This window comes from Neophocaena asiaeorientalis, unplaced genomic scaffold, assembly GCF_003031525.2.
Source record: "Neophocaena asiaeorientalis asiaeorientalis breed wild unplaced genomic scaffold, Neophocaena_asiaeorientalis_V1.1 scaffold119, whole genome shotgun sequence".
In the NCBI taxonomy this organism is placed as follows: Eukaryota; Metazoa; Chordata; class Mammalia; order Artiodactyla; family Phocoenidae; genus Neophocaena; species Neophocaena asiaeorientalis.
This window is the reverse complement of record NW_020175821.1, coordinates 2,363,497-2,376,264: the sequence shown is the minus strand read 5'-3', so window position 1 is coordinate 2,376,264 and position 12,768 is coordinate 2,363,497. Positions and strand designations below refer to the sequence as shown.

The 12,768-nt window shown below is 42.0% G+C and overlaps 1 pseudogene; it reads right to left on the bottom strand.

Moving 5' to 3' along the window:
- Nucleotides 1-1,963: 1,963 nt before the first annotated feature.
- On the bottom strand, nt 1,964-12,503 carry LOC112391265 (N-terminal kinase-like protein; annotated as a pseudogene).
- Nucleotides 12,504-12,768: the final 265 nt, after the last annotated feature.

Below are 12,768 nucleotides of genomic sequence, written 5' to 3'. Positions count from 1 at the left end.
TAAGGAGCTGATGTTTTTATCTTGTTGCCCTTTGAAGGTTTTTGAGCAGAAGATTGATAATGTATAACACCACTTTAAAAAATACTTAATTTTGCTATGGTGATGAGAATGCTTTGGAGTGGGAAGAGACTAAAATTAGGGACAATGTTTAGGAGATTATTAAAATGACATAGGCCTTACATGAGACGATAAAGGCTGAAGTTGAGAAGTGATAGTGGAAATAAAGCACAGAGATGAGATACTTAAAGTATAACTTTTAAAATCCAAACTCCTTACAGTGGCCTACAACATGCTGCATGATCTGACCTTTGCCTACCTCTGCAGCCTTATCCCCTGCCACCTTTCCTCTCATTCTCTGCTGTAGCAACACTGGCAGTTCTTTGCTTTGAATGGACTGTTTGTCTTGACTCTAATGTCTTTGCACTTACCTTCTCTTTCCCTAATGTTTTTCTCCAAGTCTGGTTCATTCATTTCTCAGTTAAAATCACCTCTCAGGTCTTTCCTGACCACCAGTTTTTTGTTTTTTTTTTTTTTTGTTGTACGCGGGCCTCTCACTGCTGTGGCCTCTCCTGCTGCGGAGCACAGGCTCCGGACGCGCAGACTCAGCGGCCATGGCTCACGGGCCCAGCCGCTCCGTGGCATGTGGGCTCTTCCCAGACCGGGGCACGAACCTGTGTCCCCTGCATCGGCAGGTGGACTCTCAACCACTGAGCCACCAGGGAAGCCCCTGACCACCAGTTTTAAAGCACCGTCCCTTATTGCTTCATTCTTTGTTGCTATCATCAGAGTATGTAATCATTATCTGACTTTAAAAATGTATTTGTCACTGCCCCTTAGAATGTCAATTTCATGAGAGAAGGGACTTTGTCATTTTCACTGCTATATTCTTGTACCTGGAAACGTACCTGGCCCTTACTAGATTTGAAATAGGACTTAATAAATCACCTGGGCTGGAGGAGTCCTGTAAATCCAGGGTTTTCAGCTTGAGTATCTACCATTGATCAAAACAGAAAAATCTGGAGGGATTTTGGTTTTTGAAGGCAAGATGGAGTCTGAGGTGGGGGCACGACATCCAGATGGTGTTGTCCAGTAGGCAGTGGGAGATGTATAACTGCATCCTACGAAAATGGTTAGGACTGGAGCTATAATCCTTTTTTTTTTTTAAATGAACTACAGTGTAACATACATATAGAAAAGTGCAGATATCATAAATGTTCAACTTGTTGAATTTTACAAAATGAGTATACCCTTGATGTAGTGCCTAAATCAAGAAAAAATTATTAGCAGCACTCTTGAGGCTCCCTGGTGATGAGCTATAATTTTTTGTTTGTTTGTTTTGTTTTTGCGGTACGCAGGCCTCTCACTGTTGTGGCCTCTCCCGTTGCGGAGCACAGGCTCTGGACGCGCAGGCTCAGTGGCCAGCTGAGAAGCCCTATAATGTTTTAATTGGTATTTATTCTGTATCCTCTTTGATTATAAACACTTTGAGACAAGGACCATACCTATTTCACTTATCAAAATAGTCTAGTAAGGTGATTTTTGTTGATGATTGCTCAGAGGAGTCTTACTTTCGTTAATAGTCAACCCGGGGTGAGGAACTGTGCTCTGCAGGTCTTTCTGTTGATTCCAGTCAGTCTTTGCTGTCTTCCTTGTCTCTGAACTCCTATAGCATCAGTCTACTACACTTGATTTAATACTTCATCTATGTTATCTGTGGTTTTTTTAGTTTTTTCCATGTGTTCAGTTCATATCTCTATTAGAAAGTTCCTTGAGGTTGGGAACCTTGTCATATACTCCTTCCTCCCTCCCTCCCTCCCTTCGTTCCTTGAAATAGAATTTATTGTGGCTCTGATTATGTACATGTGAGATGTTCTTGCCAGGTGGGCTGGGCTCACTTGGCTTGTATAATACATACATCTGCGGGGCCTGCTCTCTGTGGCTGGGAAACGCCCACACTGGCAGTTCAGTCCACCTTCCAAGTTCTCAGCTTCATGGGGTCCTTGGCCACCTTTTTCTCAGCGCAGTTGGCCTCCATCTCCCGCTGATGCTCCTCTCACTTCTTCCAGCTTAGCTCGGTCTTCGCCTGTTGGCTCTCAGTCTCAGCTGGGCACCAGCCTCCTCTGATGTGCTGATAGGCCAGCGAAGGGGTCGCCTTTGTCATTAAGCTCCGGTCCATCCCAGTTATACTCGCTGGCCAGCTGTGTGTCCTCAGGGGGCAGCTCTGGGAGATTTGGCTCCTGCCATCCCTGCTCCCACGAGCCGCTCAGCTTCCCAGCTGCTCCAGTCTGACTCCGGGGCTTTGTGGCCGGGGTTGCCGCTCTGACCAGCCCAGCTGTCTTGGCCCCCAGAAGTCCTGGTGGGCCGACACAGATTTGGCCTCCTGCTCCAAGCTGCCCCAGTCTTCGTCCTCCCATCTGTTGGCAGCACTGCTGTCCTCTTCTGTGTCCTTGCCCTCTTGTGTCTCCCAGTGGCCTTAGGTCATGGGTATGGCAGGGACAGGGGTGAGGGCTGGGGAAGGAAGTCCCTCGGGCATGGATCTCTGGGGGACGTTGGTCTCGGCTGGAGCAGCTGTGGGGTGTGCATGGATCAGCATAGAGGTGAGGAAGGAGACCCCGTGTCATGGCCCAGCCTGTGCAGCTGGCTGCATGAGAAGTCCACTTTGGCCAGCTGTGTAGGGCCCTCTGACACAGACTCCAGTTTGGACAGGCAGCTTCGAATGGCCTTGAAGGCTTCATCCTGCACAGATGTCTCAGAATCCACAGTGAGGCTGTAAGAGGTCAGGCAGGATCTTGTGGGCTTAATCGTTCATCGAGTAGAGGTTGTGGGTGGCAGTGAAGCCCAAAACACCCGTGACCTGGGATGGTGCAAAACGGTCCTTAGTGGCCCAGCTAAAGGCGGAGGTGAGGACCCTGTTTCTGGTGCTGGTACTGAAGTAGAAGCTGATTTTGCCCAGGCAAATGGTGGCATTGCACCGAATGGGGCCCTGTTCGCCCTTGGCCTGCAGCTGCGTGAAGAGCTTCATCAGCTCCATGGTGAGGTTGGCCTCATTTAGCTTTGGGGCCAGGAGCAGCATGGACTTGACCATCTGCTCCTGGGGGTCATGGAGAGCCTACTCCTATAGGGTCACCGTGTATAAGTACTGTAACCAGGGAGCAGCAAATGTGCTAGGTGTCTTATTTCAGGACTGTTGTTCTTTACAGTAAAAGTGATTTGTCAAATGTATAATTAAATGCAATTTAACCTTTATACTTTTATGAAAATTTTCACATTCACTTTTTTTTGAGAAGTCTTCATCAGGGAGTTCCCTGGTGGCCTAGTGGTTAGGATTCCACGCTTTCACTGCCATGGCCTGGCAGTGAATCCCTGGTGAGGGAACTGAGATCCTGCAAACTGTGTGGCATGGCCAAAAAAAAGTCTCGGGCTTCCCTGGTGGCGCAGTGGTTGAGAGTCCTTCTGCCGATGCAGGGGACATGGGTTTGTGCCCTGGTCCGGGAGGATCCCACATGCTGCGGAGCAGCTGGGCCCGTGAGCCATGGCCGCTGAGCCTGCGCGTCCGGAGCCTGTGCTCTGCAACGGGAGAGGCCACAACAGTGAGAGGCCCGTGTACCGCAAAAAAAAAAAAAAAAGAAAAAGAAAGAAAAGTCTTCATCAGAAAGGGTTGATTTAGGAAATATGAACATTATATTACTTTATTCTACATACTTCCAAGTGCTGTCCTTGTTCTTGTTCAATATTGTGTAGTTATATTTGTATATCTGTTAATTTTTTCCTTTTTGGGTCTCTCCAGCGCATTTAAAGTGAAATAACTTAGATGTGACTTTTAAGGAATATATTCATTATATAAACCTAGTTGAGTTTATATAATAGCACTATTACATATATTTTATTAATAAAGTTACTAGATTTGCCTGCCTCCCAAGCACTTAAACTTTAAATGGAGAAAAAAAATAGACAAACATAGAATGCTTTATCAGTGGGATTTTGGGTCTCTACTTAATAGAAATGGGCTTTCATTATATACTTGATAACCTAAGGCAGCTCCTTTTACACAGTTAAAAGTCTGAAAACACTTGAATTTTACTAGGTGTGTCAGGAAGAAACTTTACATGGGCTTCTGCTTCTTAGAAATTTTCAGTATTTTAATTTATTGAGTACCTACTTTGTATAGAACCCTGTGTCAGTTGTTCTGAAGGATACTGAGACTGAATTTCTGCCCCCCAGGTGTTTACTAGCTATAGGATGGGCCATGACCCAAGGCACTGTATGATATGTCCAGTGAGTATTGAGGAAACTTCACTGGAGAAAAAAATGAAATTACCAGCAGTTGAATAGTCTGGGTAAACTTGATGGAGAAGCTGTGATCTGAGCTGGACCTTGAAAGATGAATGGGATTTTTCTTTGTGCTAAGCACAGTGCACATAGCACTTTATGTGATTTTTTTTTTTTCCATTTAGTCTTTCCAGCAACCCTATGAGACAGGTGTAGTTTCCATTCCAGTTACAGAAATGAAGAAACTGGAGATTAGAGTGTATGTTTTCAATGATTCCATGTATATGTATGAAAATCATTAAAAAAGAAAAGTCTGGAAGGATACACACCCAATTTAAATATTGGTTACCTCTGGGGAGGGGCATTGAGATTTTGGAGGTGGAGGTCAAAAGGAGGCTTTAGAATTTTGGGTTGTCATTTAAAGGAAATGTATTACAAAAGAAATAAGTATTAAAAATAAAAATAAGAAACATTTTGGAATTAAAGTAACAGGAAAGGAAATCTCAGGAACTAAAGCTTTTAGAAAAGAATAGAGATCTACTTGCAAAATAGTGGGAGTCAGATTTTGACTGGCTCACTGAATCAAAAAATACAGGCATTTATTGGGACAAAACACTTGATCACCAAAGTTATTGAGTTTACATTAGTTTGTCATGGTGGAAAGCAGTTTTTTAACATGATTGTTATATCCACAAAGGTCATAACACTTTTTGGTGCCTTTAAAAAAAAATTTTTTTTATTGAAGCATAGTTGATTTACAACACTGTGCCAATGCCTGCTGTACAGCAAAGTGACTCAGTTATACACATAGAGACATACTTTTTTATATTTTTTTCCATTATGGTTTATCACAGGATATTGAATATAGTTCCCTGTGTTATACATTAGGACCTTGTTGTTTATTCTAAATGTAGTAGTTTGCATCTACCAACCCCAAACTCCCAGTCCACCCCTCCCCCCAACCTCGGCAACCACAAGTCTGTTCTCTGTGTCTATGAGTCTGTTTCTGTTTTGTAGATAGGTTCATTTGTGCCATATTTTAGATTCCACATATAAGTGATATCATATAGTATTTGTCTTTCTCTTTCTGACTTACTTCACTTACTATGATAATTTCTAGTTGCATCCATGTTGCTGCAAATGGCATTATTTTGTTCTTTTTTATGGCTGAGTAGTATTCCAATGTATATATATTTACCACGTCTTCTTTATGCATTCAGTGGACATTTAGGTTGTTTCCATGTCTTGGCTATTGTGAACAGTACTGCTTTGAACATCAGGCTACATGTATCTTTTTTAAAAATAAATTTATTTATTTATTTATTTAAATTTTGGCTGTGTTGGGTCTTTGTTGCTGTATGCAGGCTTTCTCTAGTTGCAGCCAGCGGGAGCTACTCTTCATTGCGGTGCATGGACTTCTCATTGTGGTGGCTTCTCTTGTTGCAGAGCACGGACTCTAGGTGCACGGGCTTCAGTAGTTGTGGCTCACAGGCTCTAGAGCGCAGGCTCAGTAGTTGTGGTACACAGGCTTAGTTGCTCCTTGGCATGTGGGATCTTCCCAGACCAGGGATTGAACCCACGTCCCCTGCATTGGCAGGCTGATTCTTAACCACTGTGCTACCAGGGAAGTCCCTATCTTTTTGAATTATAGTTTTGTCTGGGTGTATTCCCAGGAGTGGGATTGCTGGATCATATGGTAATTCTATTTTTAGTTTTCTGAGGAACCTCCATACTGTTTTCCATAGTGGCTGTACCAACTTACACTCCCACCCACAGTGTAGGAGGGTTCCCTTTTCTCCACACCCTCTCCAGCATTTGTTATTTGTAGACTTTTTAGTGATGGCCACTCTGACCCGGTGTGAGGTGGTACCTCATTGTAGTTGTGATTTGCATTTCTCTAATAATTAATGATGTTGAGCAGCTTTTCATGTGCTTACTGGCCATTTGTATGTCTTCTTTGGAGAAATGTCTATTACCTTCTGTCCATTTTTTGATTGGGTTGTTTTTTTGTTGCATAACACTTTTTTGGATACCAGTATTTTAAAAGTTAGGGAAAAAGTTTAGTTAGGGAGTCCAAGCTTACAGAAAGTGCTCAAGATTTCATTTATTTTGGGGATCAGAATTATAGAGAGTGACTCATTTTTTAAAAAATTTATTTTTATTTATTTATGTTTGGCTATGTTGGGTATTCATTGCTGTGTGCAGGCTTTCTCTAGTTGCGGCGAGTGGGGGCTACTCTTCCTTGAGGTGCGCGGACTTCTCATTGCGGTGGCTTGTCTTGTTGTGGAGCACGGGCTCTGGGCACGTGGGCTTCAGTAGTTGTGGCATGTGGGCTCAGTAATTGTGGCGCACGGGCTCAGTTGCTCCGTGGCATGTGGGATCTTCCCGGACCAAGCCTCGAACCTGTGTCCCCTGCATTGGCAGGCGGATTCTTAACCACTGTGCCTCCAGGGAAGCCCTTATTTTTAAATTTATCTCAAGATACAAAGTATTTTCTTTCTCCCTGTCTATGGGATGTGACATTTATTCATAATGGTGGCAAGGCAGTGTCAGTTTTGCTTTCCCAGTGCTTTGTTCAAAGTCACATGGCTAACAAGTGGTGCAGGCGGAATTTGAACCCAGATAATCTGGCTTTGAAGTTCTAGATCTCAGCTATCTTGCTACTAAAAATGGGGAGATAGGAATTCCAAAGGGAGAAGCAGAGTTTACAGAGGAAGATCAGTATAAATTATGTTCAGGTGTAGTAGTAAACCATTGTGATTGAAGGGCAAGATATTTGGCAGGCAATGATGGGAGCTAAAAGATTAAGGGATTCTTTGGGACCACAATGTGGATTATTTTGAAAATCAGGGCAATTAATTGGCCCAAGGATGGATGGAAAGGATTCATTCATCGTACAAACATTGTATTAAAACAGAATTTCAGATACAGAAAGGATCATTCTTTGAGATAAGAAGGAGTGAACTGGTAGCACTGTGATTTATCCATCCTTTACAAAGGTTATTTCGCATCAGCTGATCGTTATACCAGATTCTTTTCAAAGGAGGGAATAAAGTTGTATCTTAGCAATTCTACTCAAATTTTACCTGGGATGCTTCCTTGAAAATGTTACCATCACTTTTTTTACTGAATTTTATTTTTTTTTTACCATCACTTTTTATTGTGGTAAATATACATAACGTAAAATTTACCAATTTAACCATTTTTAATTGTATAGCTCAGTGGCATTAAGTACATTTACTTTGTTGTGCATCACTACAGTCTGTTTCCAGAACTTTTTTTTTTAATAAATTATTTTATTTATTTATTTTTGGCTGCATTGGGTCTTTGTTGCTGCACTTGGGCTTTCTCAAGTTGCAGCGAGCGGGGGCTGCTCTGTTGCGGTGTGCCGGCTTCTCATTGCGGTGGTTTCTCTTGTTGCGGAGCACAGGCTCTACGCACGTGGGCTTCAGTAGTTGTGGCACCCGGGCTTCAGAAGTTGTGGCGCATGGGCTTAGTTGCTCCGCGGCATGTGGGATCTTCCCGGACCAGGGCTCAAACCCATGTCCCCTGCATTGACAGGTGGATTCTTAACCACTGTGCCACCAGGGAAGCCCCAGAACTTTTTCTTTCTTTCTTTTTAAAATTTATTTATTTTTGGCTGCGTTGGGTCTTTGTTGCTGCGCATGGTTCTTCTCTAATTGTGGCAAGCGGGGGCTACTCTTCGTTGTGGTGCGCGTGCTTCTCATTGAGGTGGCTTCTCTTGTTGCGGAGCACGGGTTCCAGGTGCGCGGGCTTAAGTAGTTGTGACACACAGGCTCAGTTGTTGTGGCTCACGGGCTCTAGAGCGCAAGCTCAGTAGTTGTGACGCATGGGCTTAGTTGCTCCATGGCATGTGGGATCTTCCCAGACCAGGGATTGAACCTGTGTCTCCTGCGTTGGCAGGATTCTTAACCACTGTGCCACCAGGGAAGCCCCAGAACTTTTTCTGCCCAAATTGAAACTTGTACCCATTAAACTCTAAGCACCCATTTCCTCCTCCTCTAGTCCCTGGCAATCACCATTCTGCTTTCTGTATTTATGAATTTGACTTCTCAAGGTACCTCATATAACTGGAATCATACAAAATATTTGTTCTTTTGTGTCTGGGTTGTTTCACTTAGCATGATGTTTTTATGTTTTTTTCATATTGTGATGTGTTTGTATTTCCTTTTTTAGGGCTGAGTAGCATTCCATTGTTTGTATATACCACATTTTGTTTATCTGTTTGTCAATGGACATTTGGGTTGTTTCCACCTTTTGGCTGTTGTGAATAAGACTGTTATGAACATTGGAGTAGAAGTTCTATTTGAGCCCCTGCTTTTAATTCTTTTAGGTATATACCTAGAATTGGAATTGCTCAATCATTTGATAATTCTGTGTTTAACTTTTTGAGAATTCACCTGTTTTCCACAGGGCACCAATTTATATTCCTACCAGCAATGCCCAGGGGTTCTAATTTCTCCACTTTCTTCCCAACACTTATTCTTTTCTTTTTTTTAATTATACCCATCCTAATGGACATGACGTGGTATCTCATGACGTGGTTTTAGTTTGCATTATCCTAATGGCTAGTGACGTGGAGAATGTTTTCATGTGCTTGTTGGCAATCTGTATATGTTCTTTGGAGAAATGTCTCTTCAAGTCCTTCCTCTATTTTTTGAATTGGATTGTTTGTACCACCACTTTTTAAATCTAGTTAAGTCTCTCATTTGTCTTTTGGCTTGAACCAAAGGCTCTTGATAATCCAAAGCTACCACTTACTTAATTTATAACATTTTGATGCAAATTGTGATAGGAAGGGTCTTGTTATTAGGAGATTGATATTAACTATTAAGTTATAATGTGAAAAACCACTTAGTTGGGGATGACTGGCTCAGATTGTTCACGTAGATACATTTTTCCTATGATACGACCACCAATATAAATTATCCACATGTTGCATAATCTCCATTAGGAAGGTGGAAGTCATCATTGTACTTCTGTTTCTTGGTTTTTCTGCAGCTAGGAACTATTCCTATTTTGATTTCTAGTTTTGACTAGAGGTGTTGTTAATAATGGTCACCTTGCATTTAACCTTTGGCCTCTATCCAGTTTCTCTAGCTCATTGCTGCAAATGAATTTTAATGTTATGCTATGAATTTTTTAATGTTAATGTTATGCTGACTTCAGCAATCCTGTAACCTCATGGTCACTCCAAACAAATATTTTCCATTGTTCTTCACCTGATAAAAAGATGAGTAGATGGGAATTCCTTGGTGGTCCAGTGGTTAGTACTTGGCGCTTTCCCTGCCAGGTCTTGGGTTTAATCCCTGGTCAAGGAACTAAGATCCTGCAAGCTGTGTGTCACGGCCAAAAAAATAAAAAGATGAGTAGAGTCAGTAATGCTTTTGCATAGATAGAATATTGAAGTTTTAATTTTTCTCTAAAAGAAATCTACCACAGGTATCTTTAGGTACGTGAAAACTCAAAGCAGTGAACACTACAAGGAAAGCACTAAATACTGTGTTAAGAGGTAATTTTAAAACCTAAGGACAGGGGTTCCCTGGTGGCGCAGTGGTTGAGAGTCCGCCTGCAGATGCAGGGGACACGGGTTCGTGCCCCGGTCCGGGAGGATCCCACATGCTGCGGAGCAGCTGGGCCCGTGAGCCATGGCCGCTGAGCCTGCGCGTCCAGAGCCTGTGCTCCGCAACGGGAGAGGCCACAACAGTGAGAGGCCTGCGTACCGCAAAAAAACCCACAAAAAACCCCCTAAGGACAGAGTTTTCTTAAGCATTGCCAAAGAGGTCTGTTACTCTGAGTAATTATATGCCTCCTGAGGAAGTATGCAGTGACATTTGGTATCACTCTTTGGAATTAGCTAGAAAGAGTTTGTATGTTCAATGTATCATTCCTGCTGGCTTCCTGAAAGTATTGGTTTAAGTGACAGGTAGAATCTATGTTAGCCTAGCTTACACACTTCAAAATGGAAATCTAGATGACAAGGAGGTAAGCTCCTTAAAGGACTTTGTCTTTTTTACTTTTGTATGCTCTAGTAGGCACTTAGGAAGCATTTGTGGAATGAAAACATGTGAGTGGACAATTGCTTTCAAACATTTACTCAATAAAGTGAAATGACTTGTTCATTTTTGTAACCCCTTTGCTAGGCATTTACTTTGTCACTTACTCTATTCTCCTAATTCACTTAAACATTTTTCTAAATTCCAAAAATTTGTTGACATCTTTTGTTATTTGTCCTTTTTTAAATTCCTTTAGTCTTTTTTTTTTTTTTCTCCTCTCTCGGCCACTGTTCTTCCTTTAGTCTTCATTGTCATCTTTTTCTTTTAAAAAATGATTTTACTGTTGTTTTAGAGTTGGTTAGGGAGAGAATCACATATGACTAGTCCACTACCCACCTATTCACATTTATTCAGTTAATCTTATTTTATTTATTTTTTTATTTAGGCTGTGTTGGGTCTTCGTTGCTGCGTGCGGGCTTTCTCTAGTTGTGGCGAGCCGGGGCTACTCTTCATTGCGGTGTGCGGGCTTCTCATTGCGGTGGCTTCTCTTGTTGTGGAGCACGAGGTCTAGGTGCGTGGTCTTCAGTAGTTGCAGCTCTTGGGCTCTAGAGTGCAGGCTCAGTAGTTGTGGCTCACGGGCCTAGTTGCTCTGCAGCATGTGGTATCTTCCCAGACCAGGGCTCGAACCCATGTCCCCTGCATTGTCAGGCGATTCTTAACCACTGCGCCACCAGGGAAGTCCCTATTCAGTTAATTTTATTAAAATTAAAAAAAAAAATTTATTAATTTGGCTGAGCCAGGTCTTAGTTGCAGCATGCAGGATCTTCACTGCTGCATGCAGGATCTTTAGTTGCGGCATGTGGGATCTAGTTCCCTGACTGGGGATTGAACCCAGGCCCCCTGCATTGGGAGCACAGAGTCTTAACCGCTGGGCCACCAGGGAAGTCCCTATTTAGTTAATTTTAATATAAGCATTTCCCCAGTTAACCAACATCCTTCTAAATGACTGCTTGATATGTCATTGAGAGAACATACCTTAAACTTTTTGTAACCTCTGTTGTTGGAAACTTGGATGTTGCTATTACTGTTTAAATAAACCATGATAAAAATTTTGGTGCATGAAACTTTTTCTAAATTTCAGGTTATTTCCTTAGAAGCAATACTTAGATATATCTTCTGATGTAGGCTATGAACATTTAAAAGCTATTGATTATAAAAGTTATACATGTTCATTGTAGAACATTTAAAGAATATAGAAATATTATATAGAAGATAATTAAAGTTAGCTATAATCTTACAATCTGTGATAACCAGTCCTTAAACATCTTGGTGAATTCCTTTCTAGAGGTACAATATCTATCTATCCGTGTATCTTATGCATTTTAAAAACTAGTTGGGATGTGTATTAGGTCTCTTTCCAAAGAGATTGTACTGTTTTATATTTCCATGGGCAAAGTATGTGAATTCATTGCACACTTGATAGGATTAGGGATGCATTCATTCATCATTCATTCAATAAATAAATATTAATTTAGAGTGAAACTCTTGTCTCCATACCTACAATTAACCTCCTTCCATTTTTTTCTTGAATTCAGTTACGATATTGAACCCACTAGTCCTCTAGAATTATACCTTGTGACCGTCTGTCTCCACATTGCTAAATCTATTGGTGATTCCTCATTTCACATAATCTGTCAGCAACTTTGCCACAGTTGATTACCTCCTTGTTCTTGAAACCATTTTTCCATTTGCTTCCAGGACATCACATTCTCCTAATTCTTCTATATCATGGTCTCCTAATCTCCCTTCCTCTCAGTGGTCATTACCTTTTAAAAATAAATCTTTGTGGGAGTTCCCTGGTGGCCCAGTAGTTAGGATTCTGGGCTTTCAGGGCTTTTACTATCGTGGCCCGGGTTCAATCCCTGATTGGGGAACCAAGATCCTGCAAGCTGTGCAGTGTGGCCAAAACAACAAAAAAACTTTTATTTCCTTGGCTCATTTAGTCTCATACACTGTTGACTTCCAAATTTATACCTCTAGCTTTGGCCTTTTCTCTGAAATCTGGACTCATATTTGGTTATCTACACAATATCTCCAGTTGGATATCTAATAGGATTTCAAATTTGACCTGTCCAAAACTGAGCTGTGATCTCCTACTGCCCCTAACCTCCAACTTCTCACCCAGCCCCTGGGAGTGAGCAGTGGTATAGTGGTCATGTTGTGGTTGCCTTGCTTTGGCTTACTTAATTGCCTGTGTGAGTAGCTACAGAAGTGGCTCAGAATCAGTACAGTTAAGGCCTTGTGTTTTGACATACTCAGTAGAGGTGTGTGGAGATACTTAGAGCCCATGGTGGATATTAAGTGATCTTCTTCCTCCTCCCCCATTACCTTTCTGATATATTTTCTATTATTGTTCCTCTCTATCACTTCTCTTTAGTCCTAATATCTTCTTGCTATCCCTCTATCCCTCAAACACCCTGGG